The 25,075-nt window shown below is 37.9% G+C and overlaps 3 non-coding genes across 3 annotated transcripts; all 3 read right to left on the bottom strand.

The window, feature by feature from the left end:
- Positions 1–19,625: 19,625 nt before the first annotated feature.
- Positions 19,626–19,718, bottom strand: LOC145569767 (small nucleolar RNA Z196/R39/R59 family). Its single transcript, XR_014096299.1, has one exon. It is a non-coding gene; the product is annotated as a small nucleolar RNA Z196/R39/R59 family (small nucleolar RNA).
- Positions 19,719–19,852: 134 nt separating this feature from the next.
- LOC145569766 (small nucleolar RNA Z195/SNORD33/SNORD32 family) lies at positions 19,853–19,940 on the bottom strand. Its single transcript, XR_014096298.1, has one exon. It is a non-coding gene; the product is annotated as a small nucleolar RNA Z195/SNORD33/SNORD32 family (small nucleolar RNA).
- Positions 19,941–19,986: 46 nt separating this feature from the next.
- Positions 19,987–20,075, bottom strand: LOC145569793 (small nucleolar RNA U31b). The gene has a single exon (XR_014096324.1). It is a non-coding gene; the product is annotated as a small nucleolar RNA U31b (small nucleolar RNA).
- Between the last annotated feature and the right edge of the window lie 5,000 nt (positions 20,076–25,075).

Raw genomic sequence — 25,075 nt, 5'->3', positions numbered from 1 at the left:
ACGGAGTCTGCTGCTTAATCATATCAAGAAGAGGATTCCGTACAAAAGCGTGTTTTATCTTTTAATTAGCGCCAAACGACAAAGCCTGTCGCCTGGCGTTAACATCTGTCGCCTGACGCTGGTCTTGTCGCCTGGCGCTGATGTCTATCGCCTGGCGATAGATTCCAGTTTTATTCCATATAGAACTTGAAGTATTTTCTATTGTTTCCGAACTATTTTTCTATAAATAGGGGTCGTATCTCCCCGTTTTCAAGGATTCATTAATTACCAACAATAATCATTATTCACAATCATCATCTCTCTTTCTCTCTAAAAGCTAGAAGCTTTCTCTCTCTATTCTTTTTCTAAACCTTCCCTCTCACAAAATTCCTCATTCACGAGTTCTAGACACCTAGTCAAGTTCGAAGTTGCCTTCACCCTAGACGTTAAAGGTTGATAATTTCTGAGGGTTTGGTCCCAAATTCCTATTTCAATTATTTAATTTAATTGTTTGATTTTATATTTTCCTTGAAGTTACTAACGTGTGTATTTTGTTATTAGAAAGAGATACGAGGCATCCAAGTAAGTGATTTAATTGTTGATCTTTTGATATAGAAATCATGCTTAGGTTATTTTGTTAATTCCTAGTATCATGTTTAGGGTTAACTAAAATTTCTAATATCATGTATATTTTATTATGATGCTTCCTATTTCTTTCCGAATAGCATGTCAGTGTCATGTTAGGGCTAATTGATCTTTAATGTTTAGTGACATGCTAGGGTTTGTTATTAATCTTATTAGCATCATGCCTTGGATCTTGCTATTATTATTGTGCTTTATTGAGAATATTATTATGATGATGATTGTTGTTATATTATTGTTGGTTGATATTATATTATTATTTGTTTTTATTGCTTGATCACGCCTTTTATGCAGGTTTAAAGGGAATTTGTACTTGTAATCGCGCTTAATAAGATAATTAATAATCTTGTTTAGGCTAATATGATTATAATTCAAGTGATCGCCAAGAATAGTTTTGTTTGTGCATTAATATTCAACCAACATAGACTAAACAGGTTTAGGGTTAATTTACTGGTTGTATGTTAGTCAGAAAGCACACATGAATACGAGAAGAATAAAGTAGAGGCCTATTTAGGGCAGGTTCAATCTCTTTTAGGTTGGATTTGTACCTTCATCCTCGAACTTCCAGTCATGGTTCTGGACCTATTGGAGTTAACGATCCAGGAGATCGTTAAGGGGTGTAACCTTCACCCTGTGAACGTTTTACAAGTTCCTAAAACTTGTTAGCGACTCTTTTGCTCTAGCTTCCTTCTTTTTGGACGCCACCATGCTTAAGTGTATGATCACAGTGGGGCTCAAGTGTGGGATGCTTGAAATATTCCCTACACCGACGCATCAGTATTGACGCGAAAGTCAGACCAGTGGCGCAACATGATGGTGTCCATCGCGACGGGATAATCTTATCGCGCTGCGATGGCCTCTGGCGTTTCACGACAGTGCCATTGCTTCGGCGACGGTCCATTTTTCTGCTCGAGTCTACGCGTTGGGTCTAATTAACCTTTTTATTAACGGCAGAAGCTGTATTTATTCTTTTTTTAAATCTAAGCACATAGTCCTATGGTCTTACACAAGTGTCAAAGCTTGTCACTCTCACTCACTTTTTTAAACACACACCTTGTAAATATGTTCACGTGTTTTCCGTTATTTTTTAGGGGGGTAAGTCAGATATTAATCCTCCAAATTAAACAAACCGTGTTGCTTAAACCCTATACTTGATTCCCATACACCCTATTTTTGCTTTTTTGCCTTTAAAACCAATAAAGCCAAAGTCAATTTGAGTCAAGTCATTAAGTCAAATATGGTTTAATTTACAGCTCTTGGGCTAGAAAGGAAGGACGATTAATCAAGGACAATGCTTTCGTCCAAGTCTTACTCTTTGATAAACCGATTCGACAAAAGAGAAAAGCTAAGAAGAAAATGGCAACTCAGGAAAATGTCAATGAACTTAGGCAGAATCTTGCTAGTTTAACTGAGATGATGAAGAAAATTTCTCTTCAAGTCAATGACCCTGCGAAACAACAACAAATGGAACGAATGGAAGAAAGCTTGAGCAAGATCTCTAATGACTATAAGTTTCAGGAGATTAGCTCACAAGGGGTCTCTATGGACAAAGAACTTCTTCCGCATAAGTTCAATGCCAATGACATCCCTAGATTCAAGCCAACTGACAATCCATAATTCCACTTAAGAGCTTTTGAAATAATAATGAATATTAAGGGGATTGATAAGAAGGTTTTTCATTCACTGTTTTCACTGTCTTTAGAAACCGTTTGTCAACAATGGTTCTTTTCCCTTGATAAAGAGATGATCTCTTCTTGGGATTCAATAACAAACGTTTTCATAGATAGATATAAATGCAACATTCAAGTTGAAACTGACCATAGAGAACTTGAGATGTTGAAGCAAAAGGAGAATGAAGGATTCACCTCCTTCTTTAATAAGTGGAGGGAAACTTCTGCCAAAATGGTTGAGGTTCCTACTGAAAAAGAATCTGTAAGGATGTTCATCAAGAACCTCCAAGAAAAGTACTCTAAGCATCTTAAATACCAAAGCAATTTGAGTACTTTCAAGGTCGTCTATGACATAGGAATTAACATCGAGGACGACCTTGCAAAACAAAAATCTGCTAACACTTCCAACAGTGGCTGGAAAGGAAAGAAGGACGACAATCCTTCTTCTTCCAAAACTACCCACTCAAACAATGTTAGCACCTTTAATCTAAATGAGGTCCTAGCTATGAATAATCAAGGACAAAAGAAGCCATTTAGGAAAAATTACACACCTATTGGCATGAGTTATGACATAGCATTTGATCGTCTTCATGCAAAAGGTCTCATAACTCCTATTGAACCATTTGGAGATCCACCAGTCAAAAGGAGGACGGCTAGTTGGAATCCCAATGCACATTGTAAATATCATCAAGGCAGGGGTCACCCTATTGAAAACTGCTGGAAGTTAAAGGAGGCAATTCAAGATCTAATAGATAGTAATAAACTTCCATTACCTCCTGCAAGCAAGAAGCCAAGCATCAATAATGCTCCACTTTCAGATTCCTTGGCCATTTTTGATGAGGAAGGTCACGCTGACCCATCACTTCTCATCAAACCAATTAAAAAAACTCATGCCAGTGAGGAAGAGGAGGACATTTTCTTCGATGTCATGAGTGATTTTCCTCCAAATAAGGAACCAGCTTCTAAGAAAGATACATGGGTGCTCATAAACATAATGAGGGAAGCAATGACCCAACAAAGGGCAGCGATGGCCCAAATTCACCATGCTCTCCAAGAAGCAAACGAGATGGAGAAAAGACGCATGGCCGAAAAGATGACACCCACTAAGACTACCAAAAGAAAACCCTTCTCTCTCAAAGTAGTCGAAACACCCAAAAGGAGTAACTATACACCTATTGGGACCACTTATGCAAATATGTTTCAAAAGCTCTTCGAGAATGGGACGATCAAACAACTCGAGCCAAGACCTTTTGAATCACTCAAAAGGAAAAATAGGTTCTACTGTCCTTATCATCAATCAGGAGGACATACCATAGAACATTGTTTCAAATTCAAGGACTTAGTCCAAGGATTAATTGACAGTAAGAAATTGGTACAAATTCGACTAGACAATGAGGTGTTTTCAGAATTGGTTAATGGAGTGTGGGACAGTGACGATGAGGATGTTTACCTGAAAGATATAGAAGACACTTCACTTTCCTCAATATATCCGGTTGATGACATTTAGGATGAAAAGGATTCTCCTATCGACGTCCTCACAAGATCAGGGAGAATGCAACCTCCTGTCACAACTCAGCCTATTCCTACTACTCAGCAAGTTCCCATACCAATCATAGAATACAATGATGTTGTCAAACAACTTAAGAAGACTAAGGTCGAGATGAACGTATGGAAATTACTAGCCATATCCCGTGAACATAGAGTCGCGGTAATGGATGCTTTGGCTAAAGTAGGAATAGACTTAGAAACCACTCCTGAGGGGTTGGCTAACTTCCTCACGAGTGATCTCCCTAGTCCCATTAATTTAATCACCTTTTCTAACAAGGATTTACCTCTTGAATGCGATAAACACAATAAAGCCTTAAACCTCACACTAATCTGCAAAAGGATGAAAGTCCCAATGACTCTTGTAGATAATGGGTCAACAATCAATGTTTGCCTACTTCGAACTGCGAGGATGCTAGGAATAAGAGATGAAGACTTATATCCATCTACGCAAGGCATAAGAGCTTATGACAATACTCGTCGCCAAGCTCTTGGAACTATAACGATGAATGTTATGTCGGGAGTTATTGAACATGCTACCACCTTCCAAGTAGTAGACATTAAAGCCTCGTTCAACTTGTTATTAGGACGCCCTTGGCTTCATGACCTTAAGGCCGTCCCTTCATCAACAAGCAAAGGCTATAGTTAGAGGAATTCCCATCACAATCGATGCTTCACCAATGAGGATCAAAGCAATTGACAAACCCCTCATAAATGTGGAGCATGACGAGAATGATGAAGATTTATGGGGCTTCAATGCTGAAGAGGTCTCTTTCATCGACGAAGATGAGAAGACCCCTTTTCACTACGACCTCCATTCAAACATGATAGTCAATGGTATACTCCGAAAGCAAGGACACTTTCCTGGAATGACTCTAGAAAAGAAGAAAGGAGTAGCAACACAAATGGGATCGCCTGGCCTTCCTAAATTAGATACTTTTGGACTTGGTTTTGAACTGACTTCGAAAGACTATAAGCAAGCCCGGGAAAAGATTAATGCACGGAGGAATGCTCGTACTCAAAAGAAAGCAATCCCAATGGACCAATATCCTCTCACTCTAAATGGTCAATTCATAAGAGAGGGTGAGGACTATCCATGTTACGAATTTCTTGAGCCCTTCGTTAAAGATGGGATAAGACAGCCGGGATTCGAAATCTTCTTGGATTGTAATTTTGTAGACGAGATTCCAACCCCTATTCACAAAGAGAAAGCACCCCCATGTTTTGACTATAATGTCAAGGGATTACTCTTTGGCTACGAGAAAAATGAGCCTGAGCGTATCGACGATAATTCTATGCTTATCCAAACGGCTTTGCAAAGCAAAGACTTTGATCCCACAAAGCTCATTACTCCGGCAGAAGGATTAGTTCCGAGGATGGCAAAAGGCTGTGAAGGTGACTACACCATGTGGAAGAAAAATCTCCATAACAACAGGATAAGGACCAATGTTCGACGAGTCTAAATCGTCTGAGTCTGAGTCTGAATTCAAGTCTTCTGTAGTCGAGTCCTCTAAACCTCCTATAGTAGCATCTCCTTCTCTCCCTTCTACTTCAAAATCTACTCCTAGGATAGTTAGTGGTCAAGTCCCAACGAATATTTCCTTATTTGATGTAATGATTTCTGAATTCAATAACAAGTCTTCTTTCGCTTACTCCTCGTGTCATTCCCTTACTCAAGATGACGAGCATTGCTTAACTAACAATAAAAAAGATAAAGAAATAATTAAGGCAATGGAAACACTTGAAAACAAAACACCTGTAATTGAAGACAACGAAACGGTTGATATCTCAAAAGATCCAACCATTAAGAGAGAAGTTAAAATTGGTCTAACTCTTAGTAAAGAAGAAATGACCGATTTAATTAATCTACTAAAAGAATTTATTGATGTATTTGCTTGGTCATACGAAGATATGCCAGGAATAAATAGAGAGATAGCTCAACACACAATACCACTAATTCCAGGAATGAAACCTGTAAAACAAAGGTTACGTCAAATGAAACCCGACGTAGCTCTTAAAATAAAAGAAGAATTTCAAAAACAAATAACTGCAGGTTTTATAAGGGTATCCAAATACCCCAAATAGGTCGCAAATGTGGTGCCAGTTCCTAAGAAAAACGGAAGGGTAAGAATGTGTGTCGACTGCATAGATCTAAATAAGGCAGGTCGCAAATTTAGTAGATAACACGGAAAATCATGCACTTCTCTCGTTTATGGATGGGTACGCAGGGTACAACCAAATTCTCATGGCTAAAGAAGACATGGAAAAGACTACATTCATAACACCTTGGGGCACTTACTGTTACACGGTAATGCCATTCGGGTTGAAAAACGCGGGTGCCACTTACCAAAGAGCAGCGACTGCCTTACTCCATGACATGATGCATAAAGAAGTCGAGGTCTATGTGGATGATATGATTGTAAAATCAAAAGACCGTCCAGGACACCAAGTAGCCTTAAGGAAATTCTTCGAAAGGCTAAGGAAATACATCATGAGGCTAAACCCAGCCAAGTGTGCTTTTGAAGTCACCTCAGGGAAATTCTTAGGCTTTGTCATTAGCTCTAGAGGAATAGAGATAGACCCAACTAAGATCAAAGCAATCATGTCAATGTCGCCGCCCAAAACAGAGAAGCAAATTCGAGGATTTATTGGCCGGTTGCAATACATAAGTAGGTTCATATCTAAGTTAACCACAATATGTGAACCAATATTCAAGAAGCTTAAAAAGAACGTGCCAATAATATGGGAAGATGAGTGTCAAAAAATCCTTTGAAAAGATCAAAGCCTATCTCGCTAATCCTTCTGTATTAGCACCAGCGCTTCCAGGAATCCCTCTTCGATTGTGCCTAACAGTCACTAAAGAGACAATGGGAGCTATGTTTGCACAAGAAGTAGAAGGTAAAGAGAACTCCATCTACTACTTAAGTAAAAAAAATGCTTGAATATGAAGTACACTACACACCACTTGAGAAATTGTGCCTCACACTAGTGTGGGCCACAACCAAATTAAGACATTACATGCTCCTTCATACAGTCTATGTAGTATCTCGAATGGACCCACTTAAGTATCTCTTCGAGAAATCTACACTTAACGAACGAATATCAAGATGGATAGTAAACTTAGAACAATTCGATCTAAGATTCATGCCTCAAAAGCCTATTAAGGGATCAGTAGTCTCGGACTTCTTAGCAGATTTTCCAATAGAATATTCGACACCAATACATGAGAATGATTTTCCAGACGAAGAATTGATGGTTACAGAAGATGATACTTGGACACTATACTTCGACGGAGCCTAAAACCAAAAAGGATGTGGCGTAGAAGTATTATTAGTATCACCTGAAGAAGAACACGTCCCAATCTCCATAAAGTTAGATTTCGATGTTACCAACAATGCTGCAGAATATGAAGCATGTGTAGTAGGCCTCAAAACAGCTTTGGCATTAGGAGTAAGGAAACTTCGAAAATTCGGAGACTCTTCTTTAATCATCAATCGGATTTCCAAAAGATGGAAAGTAAGGAGGTGAAAGCTTATCTCCTTATCAAACATACCTGGAAACTCTTACCGATCAACTCGACAAGTTAGAATACACATATCTACCAAGGGGGGAAATCAATTTGCTGATGCCTTGGAAAGACTAGCCTCATTGGTTTGAATTCCTAAAGAAATTGAGCAAATGCCTTTATCAATAGAGAAAAGGCATAAACCATCTTATATCCAAGCCATAGAAGATGACGAAGTAATTCAAGAACAAAAAGAGGAGGAGGAACCTTGGTATACTGACATCCTCAATTATGTCACCAAAGGAGAATATCCACTCCACGCTGACAAGAGAGCGAAACGAGCACTAAGGCTTTTGGATTCCCAATATGTACTTATAAACGATGAGCTTCATAAAAGGGTACCTAAAGGTCGAGCTCTCTTATGTATAGGTAAAAAAGAAGCCCAAAGGGCAATGAGGATAATCCACGAAGGAGCATGTGGAACTTATATTAATGGAAAAATGGTAGTCCAAAAGATAATGCGTCATGGATATTATTGGACTACCATGAATAGGGATTGCCATCAATATGTAAAAAGATGCCTTAAATGGCAAATATACGCTAACTTACAACATGTTCATCCCTCTCTCCTTTACACCTATACATCACCATGGCCATTCTCAACATGGGGTATAGACATTATTGGAAAAATCACTCCTCCTGGGACAGGAGGCCATGAATACATCCTATTAGCAATTGATTACTTCACAAAATGGGTTAAAGCAGCGTCATATGCAAAACTCACTGCAAAATATGTAGCTTTCTTCCTCTAAAGGAACATTATATGTCTATATGGAGTCCCACATGAAATGATAAGTGAAAATGGAACTCATTTTCAAGCCAAATGTGAAGAATTGCTTCAAAAATACGGCATTCAACATCATCACTTTTCGCCATACAGGCCTCAAGCAAATGGCACAGTAGAGGCAGCCAATATGAATTTATAGACTATTATCGAAAAAAATGACAGAAAACTATAAGGATTGGCCTGACAAACTCCATTTCGCTCTTTGGGGTTATCGCACGTCAATTTGTTCATCCACTGGAAATACGCATAGAAGACAAGAGAAAGATATGAAGAGCTAATTCTACTTGATGAAAAACGACTAGAAGCTCTACATCATACTCAATGCTATCAAACTCGCATGGCTAGACACTTTAATAAAAAGGTCAAGACAAGAAACATCAAAGTAGAAGACTTGGTGTTAAAAGCATTAAGGAAAAATGTTCTAGACCCAAGAGGCAAATTTAGGCCTAACTGGTTTGGACCATATATCGTCAAAACTATCATATCAGGAGATGCCGCAAAATTAACTGATATGGATGGTAATGAATACTCAAATATGACGAATCTTGACCAATTTAAGAAATTCTACCCATGATAACTTGAGTAACATACTCAAGAGAGCTACGTTTGGCCTAATTCCTAAGGAAAGGATACGTAGGCAACCCTTTACAGGGTACGGCCACTTTAAATTTTACAAACCCTTGCACTTCGGCGAACGTCGCACAAAAATCAAATCCAGCGCACCGCGACAAGATCTGTCGCACAACGACAAAGCCATTGCGCCGCGACAAGTTTGTCGCACCGCGATGAATCCAAAATTCCAGCGCCAGTTCATTTTCGTTAATCTAGGGAAATTTCGGTGAATTTTGGGAAATTTTCGACTTTCGTACTCGAACAATTTGAGAAATTAACTCAAGTTGTTTTCATTGCTTTAATAAATAATTCAATGTAAAAAAGTCAATTTAATTTAAAAAATCTGAAAATTGCATTAATAAAAGTAATATTACATTATTGATGGAATTAAAATAAAGGCTTAAAAATAAAATTGACTTGAAAATAAAATTAACTAATAAATTGATAGTAAAAGCAATGCTCTAATCTATTTTCTTTTTTCTGGCCCTTTTTAATTTTTCTCCGCCTTTTTTTTATCATCCATCTCTTTCACCAATAAGGATCCCTCAGAAGATCTGCACACAACTTTAGTATCAATAGTTTCTCCAATAGCCATTACACCATGTTTCTTTTCAACCCATATTTTCTTTTCTATGGAGTCAGTTTTTCTTTTCTTTTTGTCCTTGGTAGTACTTTTCTTCTTAGGCATAATAGGAGTCTTGAATTCAACTCTTGCACCGAGACGATCTTTAGGAGGAATTTTCTTATCTCCTAGACGATCTTTAACAATAGTCTTTACGTGTTTTGGACTTTGTTCTTGTCCTTTTGAAATCTATCAAGTAACAACTGCTTCAAATCTCCAGACAAAGAAGGAGGAACCTTTTGGGTAACAACTTCCCACAAAGGTCTGGCACACCAATAGTCATCAAATCTTTTTATATCTTGTGAAACCGGAAATTCATAAGGGCGATGAAGATCCCCGAAAGGAATGGTTTGAGCAAGGCCATATTGTCTCTTTACTCTAGAAGGGTAGTAAAAGGTCAATTTGGACAAACTTGCAAGACGACAAAAAGGTTGTTTATTGACACCAACCATCTTCTCAAATTATGCTGTAATCGACGAATTCGGGGGCTTTTTATAAACAGAACCTGACGAAAACCGAATTCCAAAAGAATTCGGAGAAATAAGACCATCACGCCGCGATGGTTTGATTTTCACCGCGTCAGATGTGTTATCCGACTTTGACTCGGATTTGTACTTTGACTTTACGGTTTTGATTCTTTTCAAAGCATTATCTAAACTTATTTTTGGCAATTTTCTTTCAAACACTTATCGCCTTTTGATTATTTTAAGTTTAATTAATTTTAAGCTTATTTTTAGTCAAACTCAATTTTATTTTTCATTTTTTTCTTTTTGGGGGAGGAACTCGGATACCCTCCATTAGTAATAAAAATGACGGAATTTTTTGCGCAAAAATTAATCACAATTTTGCACACACTTACATGCACATAAAATGAAAAATAAAAATACAAAAAGATAAATAACATAGTAATCATAAGATGTATGTACAATATATCTAACATAAGTGTCAAATAAAGCAAAGTCCTACAAAGTCAAATAAAAAATATACAGGTACAACTACGGCGCCGGAGGACGCAACTGCGAAGGAACACCAAATGCATCTAAGAACTGCACAGTCTGCGGAGTCAATCCCTCACCAGCCTCAGGATCACTAGTAGTCGGAAGCGAAAGAGTAGGGCCAGCCCATCCTGGCTCACCCTGTTGAGGTCCCGGCTGCTGCGACGACGAGCCAACCTCGTATATCCCACCACCCACGAAAGGAGATGATGTCGCGCCTACCTTAGCAGTCAGCCTCCTCGATGCACCCTCGGAAAAAGACTCGGAACCCTCCACTACCACCATCTGATCCGACTCCGCTCGACCGCCCTTGTTTCCGACCGAAGTATGACGACGCCTCGAGCCAGACCCAGATCTCTCTCTCCGATCCTCGAGTCTCGTACGAGTGCGTGATGGAGGAATAGGCTGAAATAGAAAAATAAGCCGAGTCAAAGTGCAAGAAAAATGAGTAAAACAAATTAAATAAGAGTAAAAGAGAAATACCTCCATGCCATCGCTTGCACGACGACAGCTACCTCGGTGACTTAACCTCATAAGCTGATAATGAAAGGCGTCCATGCCTCTCGCCATCCTCGACATCACCTCGTGGTAGAACTATCAAACAATAAAGTCAGGAACAATCAAAGAACATGTATGCAAACAAAATGATAATAGATGACTCACCCAGGTCTGGTGGCGAGGTATCGACCTCTCCACAAAGCGCCACGCCTCAAGGGCCAGAGGAATCATCTCCTTAACCGGGCCGAAAGACCCCTGATAAGTAATGGACACTAGTGGAGGTACAAACTCCGTAGGCGTCGCCATAGCCTGGAAGAATAAAAGCTAAATGATTAGAATTTCCTAGGGGCTACCAAAGGAAATAAATCAAATGATGCAAAACATACCTCTGCCTCCTCTGACGGACAATTTGGTGGAGCTAACCGCGGCAGAAGCCACTCGCCATAACTCCGGTTCGGATGGCTATGACGCTGCCACTCCGTACCAGCTGGAGACCTGCCCATATAAACTCTCAGTTCCGTCTGGTCCATCATATCCCATGGAGGACGGCTAGGAACAACAAAAGACTCCGAAGAGTGCTGAATCGCAACACTCTCGCCCAGGTACACCACAGCATTATACGTCCCCTGAAAGTAGCGTTGCTGAGCTGTGTACTAAACAACTAGCGCGAGGACGTCGAAATCAGCCCATGGAAGAAAGCTAACCTCAGGTCTCTGCAAGACAAACACTCATGAGTAGGAATCCTATTTAGAGGAGTGAATGAAAATGACGAGTAATGCATACCGAGAGAAGCGACTCTCGAACAAGAGCAGTCTGGTCGGTATAACAGCCACCCCAGCTAGCAGCAACCGCGAGCCCTCGAGGCAAAGGCATGGCTGGTGCCAAAGATGGCATATACACGTAGAACCACACCTGTAACAACACGAAAATATCGGCAAAAGCTAAAGTCAAAAGAAACCTATTGCCAAGAGGAATGGAGCATACCTCTACGACTCTCCAAAAGCTAGAGAGTGTGACCTCCTGGTCAAAGGTACGCCGACGAAAGGCAAGTCGCAACCTCAGCAGGAAGTCGGCATAGGCCAAGCTGGCCCAATCAAAATAGGTCGCGGAGAGCAGGCAAATAGTAGAGTAGCACTCGGCTACCCTTGTTAGGAGAGAAAGACCCTGACAAAATAATCAAAACAAAAATGCGCACCCGCTGCTCCGAGGTGGTCGCATCATCCCGAAAAGCCTCTACTAGCACAAACCTCCGAATGGATTGGCTGCTCATCTGTAGCGGTCGAGACTCATCGCGGGCCCAAATAACAATGGGGACCAGAAGCTCCTCTCCCTCAAGAGAGAAGAGGGTAGTATCACTACTAAAAGGAACTGTAGTTGACCAGAACTCCAATCCAGTAATGACAGAGAAGTCAAGGGGAGTGACAGTCATCTCACCCTAAGGAAAGTGGAACGTGTTGGTGGTGTCCCAAAAGAACTCCACCAAAGCGCAAACCAAGAAACAGCTCAACTTCAAAAAATAGAGAGCCCGAGTAGTCTGCAGCAAAAAAGTCAAACCACAAGACTCCCACAGCGTGTGCAACTCCTCGTTGTTGCGATAGTAAGAATCGTACAGCTGCCCTATGGTGTCATTGCCTGAACCGTGGCAACGAACTAGCTCGTCAGTCATCCTGAGCCGAACGCGCTCTGAAATGTGAAAGTGGGGCGCGAAATACAAGGTGTGCCCATCCCACTCAGGGAACTCCCCAAGGCTAGTGAAAGTCCCCTCGCCGGTGTCAACAGGCTCGTCCTCTCGGTGAGCCCCACGAGAGCGTAAGCTAGAACCGCGTCGTCGAGACATGCTAATTATGCAAGCAAACAGTATATGAAAGGCTCTATAGTATCTAAGGTTCGCCTAGCTGCATGATATTATGTTAAAATAAAAAACAGAGTACGTAGTACTAAAACAGAGCATGTTTTTTATTCGAGCAAAAATAACATTCTCAATCAATCAAACAATTTCTTCCAATACTATGACAAATATTGTGACAAATTGAGCATGAATAGCTAGCAAAAACGCGAAAAACAAGTCACATTGTTCTCACGAACTCAAAGAGCCCAACAAATGGCAAAACGTTCGTTTCTTCACCAAATTGAGTCAAACAAGTCTCAAAACGCTCCTAAGGTGATATACAAGCATAAACAAGCAATTTCATGGCAAGAAACTTGACAAACAAAGCAAAATAAGCAAAAGAAGTTTCGAATTTTTTGAAAAATTCGCAAATAAAACACACAAAATTCTTCCAAATCGAGAGGAGTTTAAGCAAAACTTACATAGATCGGCAAACTAGAGATCGAGGGCTTCGTTTTGCAACAAATTTGAGCAAATTTGGTTAAGAAACGAGCAAGAATGACCAAGGAGAAGGTTTGAGCGAAAACCGAGCAAAAAGAAAACAGCAGCGACGAAATGAGGAAGAAAGGGGTTTTATTCCGGAAACCCGATTCCATCGCGCCACGATGGAACCATCGTGCTGCGACAAACCTGGCGCGCCACGATGACACGTGGCAGCATGCGCTGGCTCTCCTTTCCTTAGCAATGCAACTCCTAGGCCCCATAATGGTTATGTGGACCTTATTCAGCAATTGGGTTCCTTGGTACGCCAGTTAGCCCCTATAAGAAAATTGACATGACTACTAGTCGACTCAATTACAATCGCAGTAAGTGATCGGTCTGACGTCGGTCATCTCACTTTACTTAAAGCGTCTAAGTACTGGCTCATCACAAACACCGAGGTATTGGTTCGTAAGCAAGCACAAGCGCCAAAGTACCGGCTCATTACCAAATGCGCCGAGGTAATGGCACAGCAAAATATATCAGCAAAGCACTAGCAAACGGAGGATCAACAACCAATGGTCTTCGATAATTTTCTTAGGAAGATTGTCATAACAAAACTGAAGATGGCTACAAGCAGCGGTCTTTGACGATGTCCCAAAGTAGAGAGGAGATTGTCTACAGCCGCGAGGTACTGCTGTGGCAAGGTATTGCCACAACCCTGGAGTTGACGAGGTACAGTCACCTTCAACGATGTTCCCGAGGTACTATAGAGGATTGTCACAAATAAATGAAGATAACGAGGCACTGTTACCTTTAGATGGCGTTTACGAGGCACTGTGGAGGTCGCCACAACAGCAAATACAAAAAAATTCGGTTACTCCAGAGACGTGTGCTCGACGGTGCAAGATACGTGTTTCTTAACTCTTTTATCTATTTAATTAACGCTATTTTATAGGTATCAGCGTTACAAGAATGATTTTGGATCGCAGAACATTCTGAATCGTTCTTCGTCCCTATCGTTACTTTGACTTTTGTTTTCGAAACTTATGTTTCTCCAAACTCGGTCAAAGTGGGGGCTTCTACAGACACCTGATTGTGTCTCCCCAAAAACCAAACCCAGTGATGAATATCTTTCACGTCATGTGATTATCGAACAAGGTGAAATGTGAAAAGTCTTGTGATGCGGTTGTTTTAATAAAAATACTTATTTCTGTTTTCGAAAATATTTCTTTTCGTACTCTATTTTATGGAAAATGTCCAGTCCAGTTTAGTTTGGTCCATGATAAAGGTCCAATAACAGTATAGTTAGATTGGGCTTGAAGAGAGCTTTCCAACAATATATTATAAGCTCAATTCCGATGAATAATGAGGAAGTTATGGCCAAAATACTAAATTGGGCCCAAAATTATTTTTATATGGCCCAATGAACAAGTGGAGGGCCCGCTAATTATTATTTATAAAGTCGTTAGGATTGATTTTAATTTTCTAGAATAATCTAGAAGGTTATCTTAAATTCTAGTGGAATTAAGATTAGTGATTATATCTTTTAGAAAATATAAGAATTTTATTTGGTATAAAACAAGTGTTTTTAAAAGAATTAAATCTTGTTTTAAAAGATAGGTACGGACGTTAATTAGTCTAATTTAATTAGATTAAGGACTCTGTACGGCTTTGAGTTTGCGCGTGAACCATTGCGAAACGACAGAGCCATCGCGCCGCGATGGGAGCAGTTTTACTCCGAATAGAATTCGATCTTTTTTTGATCGTTTCGGGACCTTTTTCCTTATAAATAGGGTTGTATCTCCCCGTTTTTATTCATTCACAATCATCAACAATCATCTTTCTCTTCTCTCTCTTAAGAAATAGCTTGTTCTTTCTCCCTCTTTCTAGCCTAGCCTTTTTACAAACACAATACCGTATTCACGAGTTCTAGACACACCTAGCCAAGCTCGAAGTTTCCTTCGCCCTAGACGAGAAAGGTTGCTAATTTCTGAGGGTTTAGTCCCAAATCCCTATATAATTATTTAAATTAATTGTTTGATTTAATATTTTCCTTGAAGTTACTAACGTGTGTATTGTTTTGATAGAATGAGATACGAGGCAACAAAGTAAGTAGTTTTATTGCTTTAGAGAGCATGCTTATATTATTTTAATTCCTAGTATCATGTTAGGATGTTATTTATTGCTTTCTAGTATCATGCTTAGGTTGCTTCCTATTTCTTCTATCATGTTAGTATCATGTTAGGGTTAAAGATTTGATCTTTATTGTTTAGTGACATGCTAGGATTTGTTATTAATCTTGTTAGTATCATGCCTAGGATCTTGCTAATATTATTATGCTTTAATGAGGTTATGATGATGATTGTTGTTATTATGTTGCTTGATATATTATTGTTATTGCTTGATCACACCCTATCTTGCAGGTTTAAAGGGAATTTGTACTTGTAATCACGCTTAATAAGATAGTTAATAATTTTATTTAGGCTAATGTGATTTTAATTCAAGTGATCGCCAATAATAGTTTTGTTTGTGCATTAATATTCAACCAACATATATTAAACAGGTTTACGGTTAATATATTGATTGTATGTTAGTCAGAAAACGCACATGAATATGAGAAGAATAAAGTAGAGGCCTATTTTTAGGGCAGGTTCAATCTCTTTTAGGTTGGATTTGTACTTTCATCCCCGAATATCCAGTCATGGTTCCGGATCACTATGGAGTTAGCGATCTCATGGATCGTGAAGCGGTGTAACCTTCACCCTGTGAATGGTTTACAAGTTCCTAAAACTTGTTGACGACTCTTTTGCTCTAGCTTCCTTCCCTTTGGACGCCACCATACTTAAGTGTATGATCACAGTGGGGCTCAAGTGTGGGATGCTTAAAATATTCCCTACAGAAAGTTACCTCGAAAGTTCGCCACTTTATCTAGAAGTGCTACTCTAATTCGCTTCCAACTCGTGGTGTGCTTGAGCAACAACATCTAATTGAGGTTTAGAATTAGATATATCATTCATGCCACAATTTCCTGCCGAAGTGCCAGTTCGTTGTGGACTCAAAGTGGCTACTCTAAAGCTTTGAATTTGGGTTCAGCTTAGAATTTTGGGGTGGTCATACTCCTATGGGTTGATAAGCTAACCAAGGAAAGCTATCAAAGGAGCTTGTTTCTCTATTGGTTTGTTTGGTGTAGGCGAAACAGATAGGTCTTTGAGAACTCTTGTGAACCGGATAGTTTTGTTCTTGATAAACACAGCAGGCTGGTGCTTGATTGTTGTGAATATACTGAGAAAATTTATGGGAAAGGAGATGCAGTCTCGACCTCAGGTTAGAGTGGTGTAGACTCCTCCTCCACCTAGGGTTATAAAGATCAATGTAGATGCTTCAACCAAAGATGATGGGTGGATTGGTCTTGGAGATGTTGCTCGAGACAGCTCCGATAAAGTTCTCTCTGCTGAAGTAAGAAGAGTGAAGGCAAGGTGGGAGCCTCTTGTAGCTGAGGGTAAGGATGTGCTTTGTGGCTTAAAGAAGGCAAATGAGTATGGTTACAAAGATGTAATTGTTGAGTTAGACTCTAAGACTTTGATTACAAAGCTGAAAAAGAACTCTTTTACGCTCTCCACTATTGATAACATCATCAAGGATATTGTTTTGTCTAGCTCTAATTTTCCTTCCATGTTTTGGTCTCATGCTAAACGTTATGAGAATTTTGTAGCCCACCACTTAGCTAGTTTACTATGATAGAATAATATGCAATAAGTGGCTTTCAAAAAAAATGATGATTGGTAAGTTTTTGTCCCATGATCGTCCCGCGTAGTCATCTCCAAGACTTTCATTTGAAAATTTGCTAGTTTTTGTTTTGACTAGCTACCTTGTGAGGCTCCTAAGGGTGATAACGAGCCAAGCCTGCTCATGTACTGTTTGATGATCGGCTCAGTCAAAAATTGGTTCGAGAGAGCTCGACTCGAGTTCGGGTTCGGCTCAATATCTTAACAAACCAAGCCTGAGCTATTCATGGCTTAGCTCGAAAGCTCGTGAACATGCCCGGACTTTTTTTTATATTAATATTTTATTTTATTATATTCTAAAATAATTTTTTTATAAAAATAAATAAATAAACAAATACATTAAGACTTGTGGGGTAATAGCCTAATGGGGTAAACGTATTTCCCAATTTCCACATTGAGCCTCATGTTCGTTTTAACATTTACCCTCAAGCACATCTCATTTTACTTCTTCTCCATTTCTCTTCCTTACTTTCTCAAAACTCCACCTCCTGACAAGTCTTTTCTTTCTCCGGCCCCCCAAGAGTCTCTTGTTGATACCATTGTAGCAAACGTGTATAGTAATGATAATAATGTTTCGTTTTCTTTGTTTTCTTCTTTTGATTCTAAGTTTTCCTTCTTTAGCTTTTATTTTACCTTTCTTTCTTTGGAGTTTGGTTGTTTTATCTTTCCTTATAGGTTTGTAGGTAAGTTTTTCCCGTTTGGCTTGAAAGGTCAAAGGTCATGGTCCTATAATATTCTGCCCTAGTCGTTTTTGCGTAATTGCCTCCCTTGGTTCTTCACTACACTATTTGCCTCACTCCTTCATTTCTCTTGTCATCTGATCCAATCAAGCATCATTCAACCAGTCAAGCAGTCATCCGACTAAACTCCAATTCAATCTGTTTGCTCGCTCGTTTGGTCCAACAGAAAAGGCCTAAGTAAGATTCGATGTGAACAGCCTCTATTCGATGGAACAATGTAGGCAAGGGAAGTCGGCAAAATGGATCCGTAACTTTGGGAAAAGGATTAACTCTGAGGGCTGGGCACGGGGGTCCTAGTCCCAAGCTCGTCGGTTGTCAACAACTACTCGAGCTGCTTCCGTGGCGAGAGCGAGTCGTCGCGTGCCGACCGGGGGACGGACTGGGAACGATCCCTTCGGAGGCCTTCCCCGGGCGTTGAACAGTCAACTCAGAACTGGTACGAACAAGGAGAATCCGACTGTTTAATTAAAACAAAGCATTGTGATGGTCTGTATGGATGTTAACGCAATGTGATTTCTGCCCAGTGCTCTGAATGTCAAAGTGAAGAAATTCAACCAAGCACAGGAAAACGGCAGGAGTAACTATGACTCTCTTAAGGTAGCCAAATGCCTCGTCATCTAATTAGTGAAGCGCATGAATGGATTAACGAGATTCCCACTGTCCCTGTCTACTATCTAGCAAAACCACAACCAAGGTGTTAGAATCCGACTCCTTTTGATGTATTAGATTCCCTTTAGATGCTTTCTTAGAGTTTACTTTATGTTTTCTAAGCTTGAAGTCCCATTATTGTGTTACAATCAGTTCAGTATTAACTAGGAATTCTCCTTGTAATCAAATTAAAGCTCTTTAGAAAGTATCCATGTTTAATTTCTTATATGAGATTATTAGTTAATGTCCTTACCCATCGTGGTATTATGAAACTGTTTAGTTTAAAAGAGTCCAGAATTTTAGAAGAAAAATCATCCTGCTGCTCTCCTTTCCATCTCCAGATTTTTCAAAACTCTAATTTACTACGCACAAGATTAGTAATTAAGTATCATAAATTCGGTTATAGATTGATAAATAATCATACGTTATAGCAAGTTCTCTAATTTTTTGAACTTAGTATTGGTAATTAGCGAGAACTATAATGTCACAGTTATTCACATTCACCCAATCAAAGTACTTATATAAAGATTATGTCTACATTAATGAGGCCAGTGAAACAAAAGTCACAACAAAACACAGAACAACTCATTTCTAAGAAGAATTCAATTCAATTCAATTCAGAAGTGGAACTGATTGCCTGTAACCTCACCAGTATATACATAAACAATTACTTCTTGTCAAATTTAACATGTTAAATTTATTTAACTATTGCACTAGATAGAAACTAATCAAATGAACAACAGAATAAAAATTACCAAACGCTAAATTTTTTTTATCTCCCAATTTATGTTACCAGCAAAAAATGTTGCCATTCACAGTATCCCAAACTCATAATCCCAGCTTACTGAGAGAAATAAGCAGAATTCAAATACAAGCATGGGTTTATTATCGGGTGCTGCATTCATCCCTAAGGCACTTCAATATAGCCATAGAGTCAAACTTCAGACCCTTTACCACTACTCGTCCCAAATTAATTGTCACATTACCAATTCAAATTTCACTATCAAGGTAGCAAATAATCCCGAACTTGTACAAAACTAACGGCTTAAGTCGATAAAGACGAAATGTAAACAGAGAAATAAGTAACAGAAAGCCCGTGAAATTATCAAGCAATCTGTGTCGCAAAATCTGTTCACAGTTTTTGCCCAACAAAACGAAGCACCCAACTATAAGGAAGTTAAGCACTAGATACCTTGGGCAATATAATAAATTAATGATAAAATTTATGCAATCTCAGCCGAAAGATGGTGAATATTTATACGATTAATCACTGAAATTAACTCAGGTATGTTTCGGATAATTTTTCATCATTGATTGCATTTGTTTTATTAAAAATAATAAAAATTGATAGCAAATCATGTTTTTATTGAAAAATTAATTATGCAAAAAAAAAAAATTGAAACTGATACAAACCCAAAAAATATTCATAAATTAAATTGGTTGAAAAACGCAAGAGAGATCAGATGGTAGTGCATGTAAAAAGAATTCATCAATTTGAATTCAGAAAAATATATTGGGTAAAGTATATCCTCACATCTCCTTGCAAATCTAGAAAAAAAAATGTTAGATTTGAATAAGAAAAATCAAGAATCAGATAAAAATTGGTCAATCACCATATTAAAGCATCTAATTAAGATGCTTGTAAGACTGGGGCGACATGAAATATCATCATATTCAGGCTCATAATATGAAAATCGAAAGAGATTGTTGAGAAAGTTTGAAAAAGTTTTAGATGAATACTGCACAATGAAGGAAGGATGATTACAAGAAGAAAATTAGGGTTTCTGAGTTTGTTGTGATTGAGAATAAGTTATGGAAGGATTTTATAGTTGGAACTTGGAAGTATTAAGCAGCCCAAATTAGGGTGCGCGCTATGCTGGGCCGCCAGCCGCAGGCCCGCAGATATTTTAGTTTTTTTTAATTGAACAAAGAGGTTAAGCTAGAGGTGATCAACATTAGCCCGGTCCTATCCTGCCCGAAAATAGGGCGGGTTTGGGCAAGTTTAAAACGCATTCTTAGCTAAAAAGCCTGAAAAGTCCTCTTTGGTCCGACAAGCCCGCTACTTTTTTACGGGTTTGGGCATAAGGAATTGTGTTAAGGTTCGGCCCAGCCCAAATTTTGATCACCTCTGGGTTAAGCATATACGGATACTAGTTTTTATGAAATGATTTATACAACAATTTTACTCTTTTGAAATTTGAATTTATTTAATATGTACCCTTAAAACTTTCTGTTAGATATATATACTAGGTTAAATCCCGTGCAACGCATGTTTGTTAAGTATTTTTGACAATAATATTACAAAATATAAAGTATATAGAAAATATGTAGAAATATTTCATTTGGGTATATACGGAATATATATGATTGTCAAAACTGAAAGAAATTATCATAGATATAAAATATAATTTAAAAAAAACGAAAAAGGCGGGAAAATTTTCATTGTTATTCGCTTTTAGTATAAATTAATTAATAGATTAATAGATAGATAGATAGATTTTAGAAAACATTTTGTGTGAGACATGACTCACGGTGAGTCCAGCCTCAGCAACAAAAGTCCATTAACAATTGTAAAAAAGCGCAGGCTTTTAAAACCCGATCTAGGCCCGAAACATACAAAATGCATGTTATTCAGAGGAGTTAAAAACAGCGCAGAATGCAATAATATCATAGGCGCCGTTTTTCATCAAATTTCGAAAAAAAATCAATAACTCGTTAAATTGTCAATAATGGAGAAATTAAAGGAGAATATTATCAACACCAAAGAATCGGACTCATCACCTATTAATTCAATTTCGAGCTTAATTACAATTTATTATGATCATCTTCAAGGTACGATTTATTATAATTTTGAAAACATTTTATATAAATTCATATTACCAACAATATTCATATCAGTATCAGAATACTTTTAAATTAATGAATTCAACCTATTGATTTAATTTAGAATCACCAGACATTGTGGAGTAAGAAGTAAATGGGATAATGGAGTAAATTGTGGGAGAAAAGGAAGAAAACTAAGGGTCATTAATGGGCGGGTCGGGCCGGGCCAAGGTCAAAAAAATTTGTACATTCAACGGGTCGGGCCAAACTTCGGGTCGGAATATGTGTGCCCATACCCCCCAAACTAGGTGAACCGTGCGGCCTTTTCGGGTCGGGCAAAAAAGTCAACTAAAATTGCATAAAATTGATTTTCTAAGCCCGTCCAAAATTTAAAAAAAAAACGGGTCGGGCTCCTAAGAAAACTGCCCAAAGCCCGCCCAAAATCGGGTTGGACTTAGGTCTAAAGAAAACGGTTGGAGTAAAACATGGGTGAGAAAGAAGAAGGACAATTTGAGAAATATATGATGGGGCCGCGTGCGAGCTTTTAAATGAACCCGCGAGTGGCCCTTAGAATAGAATGGACTCACTGTGAGTCCACTCTATACCAATGTTATTAAAATCGCGACTCGGATCGTAGAATCGTAGGATCCAAATCCACCTAAACTATGTAAATCATAAGTTGAATCGCTATGTTGTAGAATCGCTCATAGAATCGGTACCGATTCTACGATTCTATACCGGTTCTAACGATTCCACTCCTGCAAAAATTCTGATTTTCCAAAATTCATAAGTTTTGATTTCTAAATCGGAATTGGGCTTATAATATATCGTTGGAAAGCTCTTGAAGTCTACTTTCTAATAAAATTGGTATCATACCAATATCATTTATATATTTTATGTTATAGTTTAAAGAGTGTAAGGGTGTCATAGTTGAGCCTAACTTTAGTCAATGACTTATATATTATTCAATCTAAATCATAATAAAGCTTATGAACCATAAATTTAAGTAAATTTTAAGATTCTATCCAACTATTTAAACTTATTTGGCATAAGAATGTATTCATGAGTCTTATGCACTCAACTTTGGGCATATAAAAAACACTTTTATAACATGAGTTTGTTGTAATTGTCATTCTTTAGCTATCTCGTTAAATGAATCAACTGGACACTTAGTTTTCTATTATCATTGGATTTTTTATTAGGGGAAACAATTTAACGAGTCAACAACGTTATTTATTTATTTTATTTTTTTTAATAATTTAACAACAATTGTCTCGTACTCTCGCGGTTAAGAATGTGTACTAATAATCTGACTTTATAGTTTATAGTGTGTTGTTTTAGTTATGCGCGTGCAAAATTACTTTTAAAACTATTTTATGTATGTATTGTCGATATCTATATACTATACTAAAACAGGGTACACTAGCTCCATAGCTGCCACGTGTCGCTGTCTTGGCTTTAATTTTTTTAAAAAAAAATAAATAAAAATCATACTAATAAACAGTTAATGTGCAATTGTGTTTATTATGGTAAGATTGATCATCAAATAATATTATTAAAAAATAGTTTAGCAAAGTATATGTAAAGAATATTCTTCTTTACTAAAACAATAAATTTACTATCTGCCCACCTTGGACATAACATCAAAGTATTTATCTTAAATTCTAATATAGTTTTATGTTTAAATTTCTTAACAAAAAGGAAAATTTGTCAAGAATAACACCACCTTTCACCGGTCTTCCAAGAATAGAACGACCTTTGGATTATTTCAAAATAAAACGACCTTTGATGCACATACGCCAAAAATAGAACAAAAAACCTGTAACCTGTGTTACAGGTTATATTTGACATGTGTCCATGTGTGATTGGTTAAAAAAAATTATTTTATTTTAACATTTTTTTTAATAATAATGATTTAAAAAAAATTAAATTTAAAAAAAAACATTAAAACTAAAATAAATTGAAATTAAAAAAAAACCCTTCCCCTTCCCGAAAACAACCCAACCACCACCGCCGGCGGCCAAAGTCCCCTATCCGGCACCGGCGGTACCTCTTCCTGACCCAGCCCATCCCCTGAACCACCTTCCCCACCCTAAAACCCCCTCCCTCCCCTCGAACAACCTCATCTCCCAACCGGTAGTGCCCAAACCCATTTCCCATTTCCCATTTCCCATTTCCCCGCCACCCCGTCGGCCATCTCCACCCCATTTCCCAGGTGCCAAAAGATGTAACGACGCCACCGAGCTAATTCTCATTCTCTAAGTTAACCCACCGAGTCAAATCTTGGGATGAACAATGTAAAACTCCCGATTTCTTGAGAGCTAGATAATTGGGGGTATTTCAGAGGGGAGAGAAAGCTTGAATGAAAGAAGAAAAGAAGATCTTCAAGCTTTTTGCAAGCACCGGTGGAGGGGTGAAATAAAACTAGGGTTTGATGGAATTTTGAACTCTAAAACCACCACACGATTTTGGGTTTTTAGAGTTTCGGGTGGTGGTTCAAGGTGAAAAGGGGTGGAGACGCACAGTGGAGATAGTTTAGGCGCCGACGGAGCAGGGTATTAGGGCGAGAGGAATGTGGTTCATTAGAAAGAAGTCGGCGCCATGGTAGGAGGCTCTGGCCGCCGACGTTTATGGGGAAGACCCAGCGGTGGGGGTGGCTGCCAGCAGGGAAAGGGGTTTTTTTTCAGTTTTTTTTAAGTATTTTTTTAATTTTAAGGTTTTTTTTTTTTAAAAAAAAAGTTGTTAAAAAAAATTGACCAATGACATAGTGGCACGTATCACTAGTAACTTATTAACAGGTTACCAACCGGTTACGTTCTATTTTTTGGTGGATGTGCATCGAAGGTCGCTTTATTTTGAAATAATCCAAAGAACGTTCTATTCTTGGAAGACCGGTGAAAGGTGGTGTTATTCATGGCAAATTTTCCTAACAAAAATGATCATCAAATAATATTGTCATGTTGGGTAGAATATTGCTCATGCGTATGTCCAAAGGAGTCATAGTATAGTACCCATGTAAATATCTACTCAATATATAAATATTTGAAAATATATTTTCTCTTACAAATAAGTTAAGAATACATATATATCTTGTAAGTATAGTAAATATTTTCTGAAGATATAATTAAAAAATTTACCATGTATGACGTTTAATATAATTAATAATTAAATACCATTATATATACGCACATAATTTACAATACGTAGTATTTGTGTTTAATATCTATATTAACAACGGTATTCACTATGATAAGAGATATTACCCTACTAAAAGAGAGTTGGAAAATTAGGATCAGGATTGTGAGACTATGGCGTAAACCCGATTAATACAAACCAAACATAACTAAATCAATTGAGTTAGTTTTGGTTGATGAAAATGTAAATTCATGTAGTAAAGTTTTATATTGATTTTATCTTATTAGCATCAACAACTTCCTTTGTAACTTCTATATACTTACGTGTATTGATTTTATATTATAGGGTGACAAAATTCAAGCCAATATCAAGATGTCTCTCATAAAAGATATGGAGTGATACATATAATTTATAGAAAAGATATCTTTATCCTACTCTATATATAAAATCTATGTATTATAAATCTCTTACAATTTGATAAAAGATTGACAAGTGATATTTTTTCCTACAATGATAGTTAATAATAGATTATGAATAGCCACAAATTATAAGCATTCTTGATCATTTTATGAAGTTAGAAAATTTTATAACTTATATTAGTACCAAGTGTGCATAAGAATGATTTTATTTATCTATATCATATATAAATTTGCATAATAGAAATAAATAAATGCATATACAAAAAATAATAAATATGAGGCATGTAAGTGTATATGTA

This window comes from Chenopodium album, chromosome 11 (genome assembly GCF_948465745.1).
Source record: "Chenopodium album chromosome 11, dcCheAlbu1.1, whole genome shotgun sequence".
Classification (NCBI taxonomy): domain Eukaryota; kingdom Viridiplantae; phylum Streptophyta; class Magnoliopsida; order Caryophyllales; family Amaranthaceae; genus Chenopodium; species Chenopodium album.
This window is presented reverse-complemented; position numbering and strand designations above follow the sequence as displayed.